This window comes from Echinops telfairi, unplaced genomic scaffold (assembly GCF_000313985.2).
Source record: "Echinops telfairi isolate 266 unplaced genomic scaffold, ASM31398v2 ScPeMD7_3533;HRSCAF=4204_0, whole genome shotgun sequence".
In the NCBI taxonomy this organism is placed as follows: domain Eukaryota; kingdom Metazoa; phylum Chordata; class Mammalia; order Afrosoricida; family Tenrecidae; genus Echinops; species Echinops telfairi.
Genome location: NW_022107431.1, coordinates 82,919,716 through 82,941,226, shown reverse-complemented (window position 1 = coordinate 82,941,226; position 21,511 = coordinate 82,919,716). Strand labels below are relative to the sequence as shown.

The 21,511-nt window shown below is 38.1% G+C and overlaps 1 protein-coding gene and 1 pseudogene across 1 annotated transcript in view; both read right to left on the bottom strand.

The window, feature by feature from the left end:
• Positions 1–21,511, bottom strand: part of LIN28B (lin-28 homolog B) — a 95,476-nt gene that overhangs the window by 58,360 nt on the left and 15,605 nt on the right. The window lies entirely within an intron of this gene.
• Positions 16,612–16,734, bottom strand: LOC115871110 (annotated as a pseudogene).

Here is a 21,511-nt window from a genome sequence, read left to right as displayed (position 1 = left end):
TAGGAATTTGAAATTTTGTTTCTCACTCCTCCCCTTTTTGATCTGAATCCTTCTATACTATAGAATCTACAGGAACTTTGATCGGCAATAGTAGGCAGGCACCATTCAGTTCTGGTCACATGGCACATAGAGAAGCTGGCTTTGGAAGCAAATAGCCATGTATTACAGATCCTTTTTCAATGCCAGACTCCCCCACTTTCTCTATTGCTCCATGCGAAGAGACAGATTGTATCTTGCGCAGCCCCCTTGCAGACTTGGACAACCTCATGCACCACACAATGAACTAGGGGGTGGAACAGAAGCACTGAAAAATTCTGTATTGGGGCCAGTGAACTGGATGTCCCATAAAATCATGACCCAAAACTTTACATCACAAGGTGATTTGGTTATTTAGGATCAGCCTCTGATGATTCTTCTTAGTGTTGTTGCTGTAAAAGTGCCTATCACCAATGCAACTTCCCATAGGCATTACTAACTTACAACTTAGTAACATCAATTACACCATTTGGCTGGGCAGCCATTATCCATATCAATGGAAAATTTCTATCTCTTATTTGAAACTCCTATATTAAACAAAACACATCAACGTTCTCTGGTTGAAGCAGCATGGTGATGTGTCTATCCTCAGGCTCTTACAGTGGTTCCAAGAGCATTGTCAAGACAATCGTGGACTTTTTAAAAGACATCTTAACAATCTAAGTTAAATTTTTTTCTTTTTTTAAGTTAACTATACAGTATTTTATTACATGGATGTTTACATTTTAACTCAAGAATGAATATTTGGCTGTTTCCAATTATTTACTACTCTAAAAACAGGATATTACCCATATATTTTAAATGTGTACCTATTCTAAAAAGCAAGAATGTCACTCAAGTCAGAGTATTTGCGATTTGCATGTGAAAGTTGGGTAATGAATAGAAAAACAGAAGAAGAATTGCTGCATTTGAATTACAGTGCTGGTGGACAAACACTGCAAGTGCCATGGGCTGCCAAAACAACACAGGCTCTGTCTTGGAAGAAGTACAGCCTAAGTGCTCCTTAGAAATGAAATGAGAATGGTGAGACTGCCTAGCACATATCTGGACATGTTACCAGGAAAGACTAACCCCTGGAAAAGGTCATCACCTTGGAAACGTAAAAGGCCATCAAAAAGAGGAAGACCTTCAAAGAGATGGATTAACACAGTAGCTGAAGACAAAAATTATAAACAAAATTACAGTAGCATGACAAAAATTATGAGGATGATCCAAGACTGGACAGTGTTTCATTTGGCTGTACACAGTATTGCTGTGAACTGGAACCGATTTGACAGCTCCTAACAACAACCAAGTGTTACATTCTTCCAGATTTTACTCTAAAGTAGCGGTTCTCAACCTGTGGGTCGCGACCCCTTTGGGGGGGGTCGCTGAGACCAGTGGAAAACACATTATTTCCGATGGTCTTAGGAAGCGAGACACTGTTCCTCTGTCTCCAGGCGGGTCCGCCCCATGCACATACGCCCATATACGAGTACCCGGTGTGAAGACTGTTACCCATGCTACATCATGCTTCAAGACAAAATTTCACTTATTTGTAATTAGAAATAAATATTTCACAATATATAATTATATATTGTTCTTGTGATGAATCACCATGCTTTAATTATGTTCAATTTGTAACCATGAAAATACATCCTGCATATCAGATATTTACATGCTGTAGCAAAATTACAGGTATGAAGTAGCAACGAAAATAATTGTATGGTTGGGGTCACCACAACATGAGAAACTCTATTTAATGGTCGCAGCATTAGGAAGGTTCAGAACCACTGCTCTAAAAGACTTGACAGTTCAGTGTTTCCCTCATCCATAGGCGTAATAGGAGTGACCGTTTTCCTGCAAACTTGCCAGCATTAGATGATATCATTAAAATAATGACAACTTTACCATTTTCACTTATTTTAAATCTGCATATATTTCACTTCAATTTTTATTCTTTTGTTAATTTCTATGTTTCTGTTCATTTTTCTACAAAGACGTTTGTTTTCTTACTTATTGACAAGAGTGCTTTATACTATAGGATATTAACACTTTGCCTAGTAATTACAAATAATTTTCTTACTTTGAAATTTGCCTTTCAAGTTCCTAATAAACTTTATTCAGGCTACTATTTATAATGCTTAATTAATAATAAATATGTAGCTACTATGAATGACAAGATCTATGTTCATGCACAATACTCAAAAATTACTTGGGTTACTTCATTATTCAGCTGCGTATTTCATTGTTAAATAAAGTCAATTCACTTAAATATAGGGGACTTTAATGTACACATAAGCTGTCCTATATGAAACTAAAATATCTGCAGAATAAAGTACTATATTCATCAAATAATAACTTTTATAAAGTATACATTATCAAAATAAAAAATTGACTGTGGCTACATAAATGACAAATGTTGGATTCTAGCAGGAAATAAATGGACAAGCAGAAATTAATTTTTTATATATGCAGCTGTAAAATGTGAGTGGTCAATAATGGAGAGAAAAAGGCAGTTACATGAGGTAGTGAAGGTCAACATATTTAAATTAGCTAATAAAAAGTCGATTATTTTTAATCTATTTTTAGCAATGAATTAAACTCAGTAAAATGAGATAAACTAAATTATTTAATCTTATGCTATTTTTTATATGCACATTGCAAACATACTCTCAGTTAAAGTTTAAAATTGAAAAATGTTAATGAATTTTCCAGCCCTCTTTTTTAGCTTAACTTTATGCTTTATGCATAATGAACTCCAACTGTCTGCTAGGCTAACATAAACGTCAATCCTTCCTAGTTTGTTTATTTAATTTTATCCTTGTGGGAGATTTTAAATGGAACCAGTTGTTAAAGTGTAGATCAGGATCACAGAATAAGTATGTTTAGTTTAATGTTTTCTATTACAGTTTGATTTCACTTGTATTCCATATTCTAAAGCACTTCTTTATAAAATTATAGCTAACGAAACTACTCAAATGTTACAGAGTAAGGAAGCTTACAACAGTCTTTCAACAATTAGGTTTCTCCAATACCAGACCTCTCTCTTTTCGGTGTACTGCTGTGTAGAAATAAGAGTTATTTCCAAAGGCATCGAAAAGAAGACAACCTCATTAAAAAGACACTAGGGAATAAATTAAAGATGAAAGGCTAGTGTTCCTTCCGATGAGTACAACAAACACTAACGGGAATAACAGGTATATAAAACCGGAAGTGTCAGCATCCACTAATGTTCTCAGACTCATTCTTATGGGATATAATCCCAGCCACATACAGATAAGAAATTCTGATATCAGCATGACCATTAGTAAATTTACTCTCATCATTACTCTCTACCATCATCACCAGATGTCAAACCTTTTAACTTACAAGCAATCTGTCATTCTAGCCATCAATTCTATATCGTCACTTCTGGGATCATCATCTTTTAGCCTTAGAGTAGATTACATCTTTCTGTTGATCCACTATGAGATTGTTCGGCTGAGAAACTGTGTATATAAAATCTTTAATTGATTTTATGCCATCATATCTATAATAGAGACGTCCTAATTTCCTACCGAGAATTTGGCATTCCCTTCTTCTGTTAGTCTGCTGCCCCTTCTCAAAGAAGGCGGGCAGTCTTACGAACAACTGTCAGACTGATCTTCAGAAAAGATAAAACCAAAGTAAGGTGTAATGATGACAAGTCTAGTTAAGAAAAAAATTTAAAGGGTCAGAGTAAAGTTATAATTACAACCATGTAAAATGTATATGGAAAGTTATTTAATGAAAAAATAAAAACTGATATATAAGTAGCATTATAGACAAGCTAAAAGGTTCATTAAAATAATTTTAAGTATTTAATCATTTAACTCATTAGATCAAATAATAACCTCATTCATCTGCCTGATTTATATTTGAAGTATATCAAAACAATTAAACCATTAAAACCATTCACATTGGCCTCTTCATTTTCCTGCCTCCCCAGCCCCACTGATGCCTCTTAATTACTGTCACTACTTATCACTGCTACAGACAGCAAATTCTAACTACACACAATATTTGTCTCTGCCACCAAGCCAATTCTCCCTTTACCTTTGTCACTAATTATACCTAAGATTCAAGAGGCCTTGACAGCTGGGAGCTGGCCAGGGTGCTATCCTGTTGAGCCTGCACAATTCCAAAGGCTACCAATATTACATAAGGACTCTGTGACCTTACCTGAAAGACAGAATAGCAAGAATATGATCCAAACTATAAAAGTGATGAAATGCTCTTCTTACCTGGTTTCTATGAATGACTGAGTGTTGCTTCTTTATCAGTTCTGGCGTTAGTCTCACTGGACTTCTCCTGCTTTCTAGATAAGAAGTACTCAGTTATCCAGTCACAGGTGATCCTTTACCTCTGACAGCACACAATACAGAGCAAACTCCTGGTTCCTTGACTCTTGTCCAAAATCACATAAAATAAGACCAAGTTGATAAGACATCCCAAATTCCTCTTATTGAGATTCCTCAAGAGCCACATGATGTGTGGTTCTGGTTATTGCTAGATGATAATAAATCCAATTTCAATAAACTTTGGTATGTTACTTATAGCATAAAATATGTATACATGTATGTGTCTGTATATAAATTATTTTATTTTTTTGCATTCAAAATATAGATTATCTATTGTATTTACTAAGACCACGCTTTTTGTTTCAGCGTGTTTTTAAAGTTAGTATTACATTTCACACATTTATGTAAATGTTAAGTAATTTTTTTATTACAAGTAGTTATAATATATATTTGTTCCTGACTGCAATTAAAATAATGCTCTGAGATGTAGTCAATTACTTAATATTGTCCTTCTAGCCATATTCTCAGTTGCTATAATCCATTTTGTTAGGTACCGTATATACTTGTGTATAAGCCGAGTTTTCCAGCACATTTTTAATGCAGTTTTTATGGTAAAATTATGTGCATCGGCTGATATTCTGGGCGGTTTATACTCGAGTATATACGGTTACATTCTAACCTCTGTGCTTGTGGTTATACTTCCATTTTGGAGGGAGTTCTCTGTTACAGGATTAGGGTGGGATGCATCTTAAGTTCTGCTGTACTGGAGGATGTGACTTTAGTAACCATCCTTTGTTTTCCTTGGGAGTAGAGTCTTCTGAAAGATAAAAATAACCACGTCTCTATCAAATATTCCTGTTTTTGACTATAGGAGAGGGATATGAATTTTTGTGGTCGGTTTCCTTAGTGGGTTTTGGCAAAAGCATGACTTGCTTTAACTTTCTGACATTTTTGGCTACTGGCTCTAGACACTGCACTTGGCTCACCACTACCTGGTTTTCAGATTTGGGACTTAACAGCACCCACAACCACATGAGACATTTCCTTAAAGTTTGGTGAGTTTATGTGAGACATTATGGCAAATCATAGAACTCAGGCACATGAGGGAATATACTCCAGAATTAGGTGGGGGTTGGGAATGGAGGGAGGGATGGGGCGGAGCAGAAGAGCACCTTGGAAGAGTTGAGAACTTGAAATGTCTTTACTTGGGACGAGTCTGGTATTAGTTCTTTGAAAATACTACCATGTGCTCCCTGTAGACTCAAACATTTACACTTTGAATCACGACAAGGTACTCATTGACCTCCCCAACCATGACTTTCCAAAGCTATTCTCCTAACTCCTTTCCTCAAGACTCTACAATTTCTGCTTTTATGATGGCATCCATTTGCTTCTTGACCACATAAAACTGAAGACTTCCAAATCTACAACTAAAACTCAGATTTTCCTCCTAAGACCTATACATGCCCCTGTCCCACTGTGAGTCACAATCCTCACACTCACAGCTCCACAACAAACTCATGAACCAGCCCTCAAAATGGACCCATCCCGGTCTCTCTGGTCTACTTGATCATCCAACCAGGAATCTGGCAGGCATCCACATTCCCTTAGCAAACTGGAAGAAAAAAGAACTTCTATATTTTGATTACATTCTAAGGTATGTTATTAAATATTTTTCATTTGTGTTAAGAAAGATAAAAAAAGATGCCCTCCATCACCAATTCCAGTGAATGAGAAAAGTAAAATAAACATACAGACACTGATATGAGGAAAAAAGAAATTGAACTGTCATTATTTGAAGATGACATAATTATGTGCCTAAAAATTTTAATATATAAACTATTAAAATCATTAAGTAAATTCAGGGAGATTGTAAGACTTGAATGCAACATTTAGAAATCAATTCTTTATGGATTGTGATAAGAGTTGCATGAGCCCCCAATAAAATAATTTAAAGAATAACAAATTTTAAAACAATGTTTAAAAATATCAATTGTTCTTATGCAGTTAACAAACAAGTAGAATATAAAACTTTAAAAATACTACTTAGTAAGCGCATCAACAACAGCAACAAAAAACCCCAAGCACAAAGCACATTACTCAAAAACTCACTGCCAGCGAGTTGATCCCTTATCCTAAGGATATATCTAGTAAAAGATTTATAAGACTTCAATGCTCAAAACTAAAAATGTCCCAGAGAGAAATTAGTGTAGTTCTAAATCCTATGTTCCCAAACTTATTTGGCCTAATGCACTTTTTCAGAAACAACAACTTACTATCACCCATAATCCTGGACGAAGTATAGGTATCTATACTATAGAGGCTTTTGCCTCCCTGGAACATTCCAGCAGGTCCCCCTGAGGCAATATTGTACACTTTGGGAAACACTACTCTAAATAAAGAGAATAATGAGAATGTTTAAGGACTAGACTACTTGATACTGTTTAAGAAATCAATTCTGTCCCAAATTGACCTATATACTAAAAGCAATCTCAATCCATAATTTTTAATGCCTGTGGAAATTGACAAGGTAATTCTCTAATTCATAAGGAAATACAAAGGACCTAAAATAGCAAGGAAATACTAAAGAAGAATTACATTAAAGAATTTAAACTACTAAATAACATATTACTATAGTTACACTAATTAAGAGTGCAATGTAGGGGCAAGAATAGACCAATAGACCAATCAATTAGGAGATTCATACGTATACAGTTACCTGATTTATGACAAGATTACATTGTAATTCAATGGGGTAAAAGACAATCTTTTCAACATGCGGTGCAAGACTAAATGAACATATACAATAACAACAAAAAATTAACCACGACAGCTACCTGACTCACCCAAAGGCACTCAGGGTAAGACCCTGTAAATAAAATGTGTGAAGGTATTGATAAAGGGATTGGTCCGCTTTACCATCCTACTAAGTATAAGATGAGCCAATTTATAATCAGGAACAGGGACCTCATCTCGATCAAGAAAGAAGAGCAAGAATAAAGTGTGTCTTTTAGACCCCAAGATACTTGGGATAAACCTCTTCTATCCAGGAGACAGAGCTGTGATGCCAAAGAGACTGAGTGTGAGATAATGATGCACTTCCCAGCTGGTGGAGCAAGTAAAGCTGTGTACTTTCAGGCAGGAGGCTCACTTTCAGAGTGGAATGTCTTGGGGGCATTTATTGGTAGTGTTAAAAAGGAGCTTTGCAAAACTTGCCTGAGCAAGGTATAAACCATCAGGCAGCATGGCTGAGGGGCTGAGGACCAGAGAGGTATGCCTGAGCCCACAGCTGAAAAGTGGTGCTCTATACACCAAAGAATTGTATTCTTAAGGTTTCTGATCCTGAATTGACAGGTTTAAACTTCCCTCATAAGCCCCACAATCACGGGTATTGTCTGTGAATTCTGCCTCACCTCAGCAGTACATTACTGAACCCAGAAGAGAAATGTGGGAGTTCTGTGGGATAGTTGGTGTCAGAACTGGTAAAGAAGGCTAGAGGGTGAAGGCATATCTGAACTCACATTTATAAGAAATGGCCTTGACTAATGTTGAGATGGATTTTCCTTCCCTCTTATAAAGTCAGAGGAGACTGGACAACACTCCTACAACCTTTTTACTAATGATCTGCAGGTCTAATTGTGACCATAAAGTACATTTACCTGACAAAAAAAGAGGGTGGGGGTTGGTCCCCCAGATACCATTAATGAGCATTTTGATGAGGGACCTAATAGATGAATTTTCATCAATAAGAGGAAAATTATGGAATGAAACTTCAAATTTTTAGAATCCTGACATACTAGACACATTGAGAATCAAGGGAGGAAATATTTTGTCTGGACAAAACTTTTGAACCTTGGAGCCAAACTATCTTGCTTCATCTTCAAACTAAATTTAGCTGAATAAATAATATCTTGCTTGAGTACTGAGACTTGAAGAATCGCCTATATGAAAATGAGATAATTATGGTAACTCTAAAGCACAGATGACAACTTTGCAGGGCACAGAGTATAAATTAGTGGTGGTAAACCAAGAAGGGCAGAGAGAGTGAGTGTCTTTGACAACTTCAATCTTCTCTGTTTATCGGGATGTTGCTTAGTGGCCCACTTGTGAGGATTTTTGTTTTCTTTACTTTGAATTGTAATCCAATATTAATATTGAAAACAGTAGTCTTTGTTTTACACCAATAACTGTTTCAAGTCCACTTTGCTTTCACTAAGTGGGTGCAACAGAACAGCAAGGGAATGGAGCGGCAAGGTCCCCAGGGAATGCTAAAGGTGGACTTTGGGGCCAGGGCATGGTGCCCCAACAGACTAGACTGGAAAACACTCCTAAAGGCCAACAAACAGTCCTTGAACTAACTACAAGCTTTTCTTTCTTGCTGTGTTTTGTTTTGTTCTTTTGTCATTGGTTTGTTATGGTTGTTTTGTTGTATATTGTTGCTTGGTTTTGCTGTCTTATTTTTGTGCATGTTATTATCTCCGCAGGTCTGTCTAAATAAGATATGCTGGAGGAGAAAACAACGGGACCAACAGTTCCAGGGGACATGGGAGAGGCGGATGTGGGGGGAAAGATAGTGGTGTTAACAAACCTAGGGACAAGGGAAAAACAAGTGATACAAATCTGTGGTGACGAGGGTGTGTGAGGCCTGGTAGGTTATGATCAAGGGTAATGTAACCAAGAGGAATGACTGAAACCCAAATGGAGACTGAGCATGATAGTAGGACAAGAGGAAAAATCAAAGGAAATAGAGGAAAGAGCTGGGAGGCAAAGGGCATTTACAGAGGTCTAGATAAAGACATGTACATATGCAAATATATTTATATATGATAGGGAAATAGATCTATGTGCATGTATTTGTAGGTTTAGTATTAAAGTAGAAGAAGGACATTGGGCCTCCACTCAAGCACTCCCTCAATGCAAGAATACTTTCTTCTATTAAATTAGCATTCTATGATGCTCAGCTTCCCGACACAACCGCTGAAGACAAAGTGGGTGAATAAGCAAATGTGGTGAAGAAATCTGATGGTGCCGGCTATCAAAAGATATAGCGTCTGGAGTCTTAAAGGCTTGAAGGTAAACAAGCGGCCATCTAGCTCAGAAGCAACAAAGTCCACATGGAAGAAGCACACCAGCCAGTGTGATCACGAGGTGTCGATGGGATCAGGTATCAGTTATCATCAGAACAAAAAAATCTTACCATAGTGAATGAGGTAGGGAGTACGGAGTAGAGGCCCAAAGCCCATTTGTAGGCCACTGGACATCCCCTTACAGAAGGGTCTTGGGGAGGAGACAAGCCAATCAGGGTGTGATGTAACGATTTTTCGAAAAATACAACTTTCCTCTAGTTCCTAAATGCCTCCCCCGTCAGCCCCCCCGCCCTCCCAACCCCCTATCATGATCCCAATTCTACCTTGCAAGTTTGGCTAGACCAGAGGATATACACTGGTACAGATAGGTACTGGAAACACAGGGAATCCAGGGTAATGATCCCTTCAGGACCAGTGGTGTGAGTGGCGATACTGGGAGGATAGAACGAGGGTGGGCTGGAAAGGGGGAACCGACAGCAAAGATCTACATGTGACCTCCTCCCTGGGGGACGGACAACAGAAAAGTGGGTGAAGGGAGACGTCAGACAGGGCAAAATATGACAAAATAATAATTTATAAATTATCCAGGGTTCAGGAGGGAGAGGGGAGCAGGGAGAGAGGGGAAAAATGAGGAGCTAATGCCAGGGGCTTGGGTGGAGAGCAAATGTTTTGAGAATGATGAGGGCAATGAATGTACAAATGTGCTTTACACAATTGATGTATATATGGATTGTGATGGGAGTTGTGTGAGCCCCTAATAAAATGATTAAATAATTTTTTTATTAAAAGAAAGCTTTATCTTTCTCCAGAAGAGTTGCTTGTGGTTTCTAACTGCTGAGCTTGCTGTTAGTCCCCAACATGTAACCCATACACCAGGGTTCCTTAATACATTTAAAGTAAACATTATTTCTACTTATGTATTAGTCTAGGTACTTTAAAGAAAGAAATCCACAGAAACTTATGTATGAGAGTTTTATATAAAGGTTAAGTGCACATCAAGGAAACATCCCAACCCAGTGCTGCCCAAGCCAAAGCCCACAAGTCCAACATTAGCCCGTATGTCCTACAGCAATCCACAAAGTCCTCCTCCATCTCACAAAACACACACTATGATGCCGACTGCAGGAGGAAAGCCAAGTCAGCGAGCGTGTAAGCATCTCAGTGCTGGCAGGGGTCTCCACATGGCTGCTCCAACACCCAGGGCTGCACAAGACCTCCTTAAGGTGTTGAAAAGCAAGCATAATATTTTGAGGACAAAGTTGCACCTGCCCCGAGCCATGGCCTTTTCAATTGCCTCATATGCATGTGAAAGTTGGACAATGAATAAGTTAATATGTAGAAAAAATGATGTTTGATCTATGGTGTTGGTAAAGAATGGAAAGTACCATGGACTGCCAAAAAAAAATTGTCTCGGAAGAAGTACAGTCAGAATTCACCTTAGAAGCAAGGATGATGGAGAACTTGTCTCATGTACTTTGGACATGTTATCAGCACAAGCGGAGAAGAGAAAAAGAGGAAGGCCCTGGATGAGATGGATTGACACAGCGGCTGCAACAATAGGCTCAAACATAAGAACACTGTTGGAATGGCACAAGACTGGGCAGTGTTTTGTTCTGTTGTGCACTCGGTTGTTACGAGTCAGAACTAACTTGAGGATGCTGACACAACAACAACTTTTTTATTCAGTAACCAAAAAGAGCAACATGTTAATAACTTATTTTAAATGGTTAATTTAAGAGAATAAATGTTCTCATATACTAGAAGTGAATTTCTAGTGCTTTTGTCAGGTCAGCCTTGGGACTGGAGTTTTGCTGTGCTAGTCAAGATACCACTCACACAGTGCTGGACTCCAGCCTATCAGACTGTGTGTTAACAAATGGGTGCTGTTTTAAGCCACTAAATTTGTGGTAATAGAAAGTTAATTCAGTATTGAAGTGGGAGGAAGGAAAAGCAGGAGCGAAGAAGATAAGTACTTTAAAAAGTACTAGTATCTCTCATAAATTGCAGAAAGTAGTTTAGAGACAACCACCATACAGTTCAAAAATAATCATCCCAGGGTAAAAATAGTTCTTACATAGCATGTGTCTATCAATACAATGTGGAAGCTTTTAAAAAGGGGAAAGAAAATTTAAGTCTTCGGGTTTTGTTTTCTACATCCTACCCCATCCACTGTGAGCCTCATCTGTATCTCAAAGTCCTTTTCTAAGCTCATTCCTATGCAAGGAGAAACCAATACCTTGCGTTTATAAAACAGAACTAAGTCTCCCCTTTTTTGCTGGCTGTCATCTAGAGAGTACTTCCACAGGCCTCTCCCGCATCCCTGACTCTCCCATCTTCTCCCCACCCTTCCGATTGTGAAATTCTTTAGACTAATACCATACTAGCAGTACAAACACAAGCTGCCTAAAAGAAGAAAGCTGAAGTTGTCTGTCCCCATAAAGATTTACTATCAAAAGACCTATATATGATCGCTGTGGGTTTTATCCATACCAAAACGGAAAAATACCTGGCCATTCTTTAATACATTCTGAATAACTACACTTAAATGTAAATTCCTTCATGCTAATATGCTGCCCAAAACATCGGTTCCCAAAGAACTGTACAGAAACTTTAGTATTTTATCACTCAAAAATTAAAAATTCTGCCAATCAGGGTACAGGGTAGCAACGATGAAACATATAACTTTCCTCTAGTTCTTAAATGCTCCCTCCCTCCCACTATCATGATCCCAATTCTGCCTTGCAAATCTGGCTAGACCAGAGGATGTATATTGTACAGATAGCAACCAGAAACACAGGGAATCCAGGATAGATGACTCCTTCAGGATCAGTGGTGAGGGGGTGATGCCTGGAGGGTGAAGGGAATGTGGAGTAGAAAGGGGGAACCAATTACAAGAATCTAAGTATAGCCTCCTCCCTGGGAGATGGACAGCAGAGAAGAGGGCGGAGGGAGACGTCGGACAGTGTAACTTATAACAAAACTATAATAATGAATGAATTATGAAGGGTTCATGAGGGAGGGGGGAGGAGGGAGGGAGGGGGAAAATGAGCAACTGTTACTAAGGGCTAAAGTAGAAGGCAAATGTTTTGAGGATGAGGGCAACAAATGTACATATGTGCTTCACAAAATGGATGAATGTATGGACTGTGATAAGAATTGTACGAGCCCCTAATAAAATAATTTTTAAAAATAAATAAATATATATTTTTTAATTAAAATTTCTTTACAGAAAGTTGTCTTCCTTAGAATTTCTCCTTTATTCAGAGATTATATCCCTCTCATGAAATAATAGTATTAAAAAAAGTAGTGTGTTTGTTTGTAACACTCTGGTATTGCCAAAGGCAGTCAGTTCAGCTGTGTGCTAGAACCGGCTTGTGTTCGCTGCTGTTAGGTACCCTATAGTCGTTTCTGACTCCCAGTGACCCCATGTACAACAGAAAAAACACCGGCAGTTCCTGTGCTGTCTTCACCATTGTTATGTTTGAACCCATTGTTCCAGTCACTGTCCCAATCCACCTTACAGGGGCATTTTCTTTTCTCCATACTTCAGTCTTTACCAAGCATGATGTCCTTTTCCAGTACCCGGTCTCTCCTGATCATGTAAGTCAGTGTTTCTCAACCTGTGGGTCACGACCCTTTTTTTGGCGGGGGAAACGATCCTTTCACAGGGAACATCCAATTCATAACAGTAGCAAAATTACAGTTATCAAGTAGCAACGAAAATAATTTTATGGTTGTGGGGGGGTCACCACAACATGAGCAACTGTATTAAAGGGTCGCGGCATTAGGAAGGTTGGGAACCACTGATGAGAGTGAGACAAATCCTGGCTTGCACTTGTTTGGACTGGCTTGTTAAACTTTTAGAAATGTCACGAGCCACTTCTTAGATACTGTCAATATTAAATTATAAAAGACTTACAATTATATTATGCCCTTTGAAAAAACTGTATGTGGTCAAATTTCTACCAGCAACTTGGAAGGTTAGATGAGAAACTTAAGGAGCAGTGAATGTATGGCATCAGTGGTGAAAGGATTAAGAAAGAGCTCTGAGCAGTGGCATGGTAGCAGACGGCTACTGTCACAATGTTATAGATTAGGAGGTCGTGGGACTGTGGTTGTGATTTCTTGTTTTGAGGATGCCCAATGAATGGCAGCATGGGACCACCATATAGCTGATATTTTCATGCTCTCTTGCTTTGTTATGACATAGCTGAATCTAGCAGACCTGGTTCTGCCTCCGTGAATGGGTGTTACTGAAAGTTTTGCCTTATCTCCAGCCTTTCTTGTTTGTGAATGTAATGCCCCGTCAGTTAAGTTTTAATCTGTACGAGTCAACAATCCATGTAGTTTAGTCTAAAAAGCTGCCCTACACATGTGCACTTTCCTTTATTCAACAGTGTTCTAAATTCTATATCATTGGACAAATTAATAATACTATCAAAAGAACTGCCATATTACCCATGGAAATGATTTATAATGTTCTCCAATAAAAGAATAATGTCTCTAAAGTGAGCCAGGGATATAAACAAAAGTGACCATAGTGAAAGTATGATTTACATCATGGAAATTGGTAAATGCTACAAATCAAGGCTTGATTTATTGTTAATTCAAAAATTATTATCCGATAAGCAAAGAAGTCACCCATAAGCTTCTCAAACTAATAAGATTCTGACATACATGTGTTTTTGTTTTACTTTCATCTTATTCATGAGCAAAAATACATACATCATTCAGCATTCATGTATGGTTTTTCTACGGTTACAAATATTTGGGGGGGAAATCAACTGAAGATCAACTGGCTGAGTGAAATTTACAATAGAGTATTGTGTATTTAGCATTCATTGTACGTGGTGTTCAACATCCTTTCTGTCAGTAAATTTATAATACAGACACATACACACAAGAGATAATTTTCTCCTTAGGAAATCCATATTAAGCATTTACCAATCACTTTAAAGAAATATACTTTTAATGTCTATTGGGTCACAAACTACCAAAATTCTAAACATTGATACAGAGAAAGTGTTTATAAAATCATGTTTCTCTATTTGTAGAGTACCAAGTTTAGTCCTCAGTAGGGTGCATTTTAAGCAGTTGCGAGTGGCAGGGCAGGAAGGAGGTAGGCGTGATAATACTCTAGGACAAGGCCAGGTGGCCTGTCTGGTACAAGGAGAACGAAACAAAACAGAAGACTTTCAGACCAAAGGGGCAGGCTTTAGAGGCTACCAAGTGGGAAATGCAAAGGCGGGAAGGTGAAGCAATAGGCTCAGGCATGACAAGTATTAACTTAGGTGAGGGGGAGGCAGCATCTCAAAGGTGGGAAAAAAGGAAGCAAGGGGGTGGGGGAGAGTAAGCTATTAGGGGGTTGATAGGTAGTTTAAATGGTTGAACATGAAATTGGTGGGTTGAAATGTAAAATATCCACCTATTTTATAATTTTAAAACGAAATTTTAAGGTATAGAGAGTTTGAGAAAGAAAAAAAAGACTACTTTGGCCTACAAATTAGTCCTGGTCAATAAGCTCTTATTTACTGGGCCAGACAGGATCAATACAGAAATTAAGAATAAGCATTTTAAAACAATTATGGCCATTAAATGGTCTTTTACTGAATTATCTGTTTTTTAATATTGTTTTTCTAATAATTCATTTTATTGTATTGTTCAAGAGTATTTGGTGTGCAAAATATCCAAAATTTGAATGAGAAAACAAGAGAAGGGTGGTGTTTGAGAATCACAGCTCTAGAGTAAGATTTGCCATGACAGTAAATCTGTTACATGCCTGTTGCATAACTGGGGTGGCTACCTGTCTTTAAGCAAACTCTTGTTTTCTGTTGCCCTTAAGGGATTTCTGACTCACAGCGACCTGTATCTGTTCTACAGGGCAGTGCAGAACTGTCCCATAGGAACATCAGACGATCAGGTCTTTTCTCCTGTGTGGTTGGCTTGAGCCTGATTTTTCAGATAGCAGTTGAGTGCTTGACAGTCTCCTGCTACTTAAAAACAGTAACAAAAAGACAGCTAAGTGCTACTGGCCAGAGTTCAGCAGCTGTTAGTGAAGAAGCATCACTTATCTTTGCTTTTGTTTTTACCTGACTCAGAATCTGTCCTTGGCCAAGTCTCAGCTTCTCTATACATATCAACATACTACCATCTATCAACTATGAGCTAGCCTCACTCTCTTTTATAATGCCTAGGTACATAGTTGAGGTTTTCTATATATTTAAATTTTATTCATCCGTTATATATTTTCTTAATTAAACAATCATTTTATTAGGGGCTCATACAACTCATCACAAGCTGTACATACGTCATTTGTGTCCAGCACATTAGTACATATGTTGACTTCATCATTCTCACAACACCCACTTTCCACCCGAGCCCTTGGTGTCATCGCATTTTCCCTCCTCCCTCCCACCGAAAATTTATAAATTATTATTATTTTATCATATATTACCCCATCCAACGTCTCCCTCACCCATTTCTCTGCTGTCCGTCCCCCAGGGAGGAGGCCACATGTAGACCTTGTCCTCTGTTCCCCCTTTCTCTCTCTCCTTCCCTCTACCTTCCTACCATCACCACTCCCTCTACTGGTCCTGGGGGGTTCATCTGTCCTGGGTTCACTGTATTTCCAGTTCCTATCTGTGCCAGTGCACCTCCTCCAGTCCAGCCGGTTATGTAAGGTAGAATTGGGATCATGGTAGTAGGGTGGAGGAAGCATTTAAGAACTAGAGGTAAATTGCATATTTCATCGTTACTACACTGCACTCCGATTTGCTCCTCACCTCCCCATAGCCCTTCTGCAAGGGGATGTCCAATTTTCCCGGGATGGGCCCTGGGCCCCCGCTCTGCCCTCCCCCTCATTCACAGTGTTATGATTTTTTTTTTTTTTTTGGTCTTTGATGCCTGATACCTGACCCCTTCGCCGCCTTGTCATCTTACAGGCTGGTGTGCTTCTTCCATGTGGGTTTTGTTGTTTCTCAGTTAGATGGCCCCTTGTTTATCTTCCAGCATGTGGGACCCCAGATTCTGTGTAATTTGACAGCTTGGCACCATCAGCTTTCTTTACCGCATTTGCTTATGTACCCTACTTGTCTTCAGCATTCGTGTCGGGGTCCGTTATATATTTTTAAGTGATGAGCCACTCACTCCCTTACCAACTTTTCTGGGGGTCCTAGAATTTTTTTTTTCACTGTGCAACCCACTTCAGTGCCTTAAGCCCACTGGGTAAAGCCAGACAATAGTTCGGGGTAACAGCTTGCTTTGGCATGGGACACTGAGAGGCCCATGGGATCGGACCTGCCAGTGGGTCCTAGGATTTGTTAACATTTCTGGCATTAGAAAATAAAGCGTATCACTAAAGTGTTCACAAGACATTTATTTTATGTTACATAAGATCTGTACTTACTCTCTCTTTCACTAAGTGGTAAACGATGGGTTAAAGAGTATGCTTTTCCCCATACTTATTCAATCTGGACGCTGAGCAACTAACTGAAAAGCTGGACTGCATGAAGAACTCTGCAAGAGGACTAGAGGAAGATTAACAACAACACACCCTTGCTCTCTGAAAGCTAGGAGGTCTTGAAGTATTTACTAATGAAGATCAAAGACCATAGCCTTCACTTTGTATTGCAATTCAATGTGCATGTGTGTGGGGGGGAGGGGAATCCTACAAATGAATCAACAGACAGCATCATAATAAATGCAGACAAGATGAAATTATCAAGAATTTTATTTCATTGATTATGAACCCATAATCAATGTCCATGGAAGCAGCAGTCAAGAAATCAAACAAAGGATTACATTGGACAAATATGCTGCATAAGACCTCTTTATCAAAATGCAAGGATGTCACTTTAAGGATTAAGATGCACCTGACCCAAACCATGGTATGTTCAATCGCCTCATACGCATATGAAAGCTGGACAACAAATAAAGAAGATGATGAATAAACTATGGTGCTGCTGAAGACTATTCAATATATCAGACACTGCTAGAACAAACCAGTCTATCTTAGAAGTTTGGCTCCTCAGGAATGAGAATAGTGAAACTTCATTGTACAGACTTCGGATATAATACCATGAAGGGCCAGTCTGTGGAGAAAGACATCACACTTGGTAAAATCAAGGAGCAGCAAAAAAGAGGAAGACTCTCAAGGAGGCAGATTGACAGCGTGTCCGAACAATAAGAATGATTGTGAGAATGGCGAAAGATGGTGCAGGATGGGGCTGTGTTTTATTCTACTACACATAGATAAGACCTCTCAGAGCGGGAACTTATCAGCACCAAACAGCAACAGCAACAACAAAGAGTAAAGATGTTTATACAAATACGGAAGTTACTGGCTTCTTATCAATAATTTCCCACTGTTGCTCTCAAGAAATGATTCTTTTAAAGATAATGAAGTGTAGTCTCAACAACTTGAAAAACAGTATCTTATATATTCCTGCCTATGAGATTGCCAGTATACTATAATACAAGGGTACTGAGAAATTACGTATTAAATGAAGAATGGGTTGAAGTTTTGCATAACCAGGAATTTCTTAAATCTATGGGAAAGGGGCTTTCTGTGGGGGGGGGGGTTGTTTTTTGTTTTTTCAGAGAACATTTATCATAGAGCCACTTGTTTGTAAAACATGCTTTGGGAATGCTGCCTTGGCCATCATTCAATCTCATCAATGAATTTAAAGTCATTCAAATTATTTCTGTCTTTCTATGATAATCCTGGCTGTATCTAATATTACTGTGTGTAAACACTTTTATATAGTGACTAGAGGATATTCCAAATACATTAATCAGATTCTGGAGCCTTATTTTCAGGCTAGCTTAGATACTGAAATTTGTCTGTGACCTAACAACATATTCTTTTAACTAAAATATATTTGGAACCAAGGGGACAGCATGTACCCAAGGACAGTAAGGGTTAGAATGGCTTAGGAAAGGGGACTCAAGACAGGAAATACAGGGAGGAGGTTGTGATAGGTAATGTTACTTTGAATCCATTTGGATTACAATGGATGTGATGAGAGAATGTGTATGAATTGTTCAATATAAAACTGATGATCAGCTCTGTAACCCTTTACCAATTCACAAAAAGAAGTTGAAATAAATAATGAATATGTCTAAGTAGAACAGTACTAGACATACTTAGAGAACGATCTCTATAAAAAAGAGCAATAAATAATTCTTGGTTTCTCTGCATTAGTTCCTACGATAGCTCTTTGATGCTGCTTTGCTTTGGCTTGGTTTTTGTTAGAGGCAACACCACTGTCATCTTTTAAATGGAAAACAGCTTACACTAAATTGAATTGCACAGGCATTAGAAATTAGTCGGGCTTATTCAGGTCATATAAATTACATAAAATTAGCTCTTCTTCAGTACACAGAGAGCCAAAAGTTAAAAGTTTATAATAAAAGAGTAAAGTGGCAGGGACAGAAGAAGAGTAGACACACGCAAAGCAGCAACCGGCAATGATTGAAATGTCAAGCTAGTTGTCTTTGTTAGAAGCCTCTTCTCTAGTAAAGAAAAATTGATTAGTCAGAGAAACCAACAATGATCACAGGAACCTGCTAATTTCTCGTAGCTGCCCGCCCCATGTGTTAAAGACTGTGAAGCAGAGAAACACCGATTATCATTTCCTACAGAAGCTCTTTACACCAGGAAGGGGGAGCAGGGGTGGAAGTTGAAAAAGAAAGGAAAATAAATAAATAAAACCCAACAACAAAGAAGTGGAGAGAGAAACAAAAATGAGTGGGGAAAAAATGTTAAAAGCAGTATTTTAAGCAAAATGGGAAAGTGGCAGGAAGAAAAGGGTACAGTGAATTTCTTAGATATGAAAGGCTACATACATCCTGCATCCTTTGTGATGCCACATTTCTGTTAGCAAAAATAAGATGTTCTAGAACCTATTCGTGTATACTACCGTCAATTCCACTCAGCATTATCTTAAAATGGGCCAACTGGGAGGAGGCAAAGAGGAAAAACATATACTTGATAACAATAGGCATACGATACACTGCAGAGAAAGATAACAACAGATTAGGGTTAAGCTATTCCTAGTGGCTGTGTTGAGATAATAAGTAGGATGGCCGTCACTTTACGTTAACATGATATGAAAAAGTTAATTCACTTTATGGGTAGAGAGGGCGTTTCAGTATATAGTGAAGACACTGAGTGGTAACTAGTAGATGTGCATGAGCAGCTAATGAATCAATCATTATAGTAAAAGGAACATTCAAAGAAGGTACAAAGACTGCTTCCTTTTAGACTAAACAAAAATTGTTTCTTTCACATAGGTTTTAATTTCTGTAATGCAGGAAAAAATTGAAATACATTGTTTTTGTTTTGTTTAGTTGTTGCTATTTGAATTGAGATTGTGCTATGTATGGCTTTCTGGGCATAAAAAGGAATACACCTATTTGTGCATCTCTGAAACAAATTCTGGAAGATAACGCTGAGAGAGGCTCCTGGGCACTCCCTTTGTTAGGCACCGTCTAGTCATCCCTAGATTCAGAGAGACCTCATGTACAACAGAATAAAACACTGCCTGGTCCTGCCCCATGCTCACAATCGTCGTTTGAGCCCACTGTTACCACCACTGTGTCTATTCGTTTTGTTCACGGTCTCCCTCTTTTTTGTTGACCCTCTCCCTTTACCAAGCACCTGGTCCTTTGCAGGATACCCTCTTAGTAACATGTCTAAAGTATATTGGACAAAATCTCTCCATCCTTCATTCTAATGAGTATTCTGAAGGCTGTATTTCCTCTATGACAGAGTGTCATAGTTATATCAAATTTAAACTCAAAGGGTTGCTCCTACCTCTTAAAGACTGCATCACATTCCCTTCCCAGAATGCTTTTTCCTTGTTTTGTGGCCAAACTAAAACTTTTTCTTTCCTCATAGTAATGATTAAAAACTCATCTTCTCTCAACATTAACAAAGTTACTAAATATGCTTTGCTTATACATGTAGTTCATCAAAACTTTTTGTAATAGTTAAAAGGTGTTAAAATGTTTCATATTTAGCATTCACTACTATTGTTACTTAAATCTTACATTTCTTTTCAGTTGCTTATTACCCCAAGGTTCATACCCTTTAAAAAACAATTTAGACTATACCTATATCTAAACAAATATTATAGATATGAATTACAAGCATTACATATTTATTTTTAAACATCACTAAAGCAGTGGTTCTCAAATGGAGGCAATTTTGTCATTCATGAGGACAGTTGGCAGTGTCTAGAGTCACAATGAGTCTGCATTGACTCAATGGCAGGGAGTTTGGATTTGAGTTGTAGGGACATTTTAGAAGCCTTGGTGGCACAAGGATAGCAGTTCAAACCCACCATTCACTCCATGGGGGAAAAGATGAGGCTATCTGCTTCTGTAAAGATTATAGCCTTAGAAATCCTGCATAGGGTCACTAAGAGTCAGAACAGACATGTTTTGTTTGTTTGTTTGGTTGGTTGGTTGGTTGGTTGGGAGATATTATGAATGAATGTTATTGGCATTGAGTAGGTCAGAGATATTTCTGAACAGGCTACAAAACACAGTACAGCCCCATCAAACAAAGATTTATCTGGCCCAAAACAACAAGATGATAAATTCTACTATAAATCATTAACCCCTCTACTAGTTTTCTTTATGAATATTATTAACATGCACCTTAAAGTTCTATTTAGAATTCATGCATATAGTCAAAATCAGCTTTATGTATACTATTTTCACTTCCCACAAAATGAAGTACATTTCCCTTCATATGCTCCAAATATTCGTCATTGTGAGACTGATTTCCAAAGTTCAAATATTAATGAGAATTAAAATTCAACAATACTGTTATTTTGTACCAAATATTGTTGGTCTGTGATTCTATTTTTCAGTATGGAGACCAAAGACACAAAAGAGATAGAGAGTGGAAGTTTATTAGTGTATGAGGGAAGATTTTCATTCATTGTGTTTTGCTCATTTCTATAACTCACATATTAGGTATTTGTTGAATAAGCTGTTAAATTATATATCAGATTTGATGGAGATTAGCTGCCACCATTCCCTGTGGGAAATGCTATACTGAAAGATCCTGATATCAAA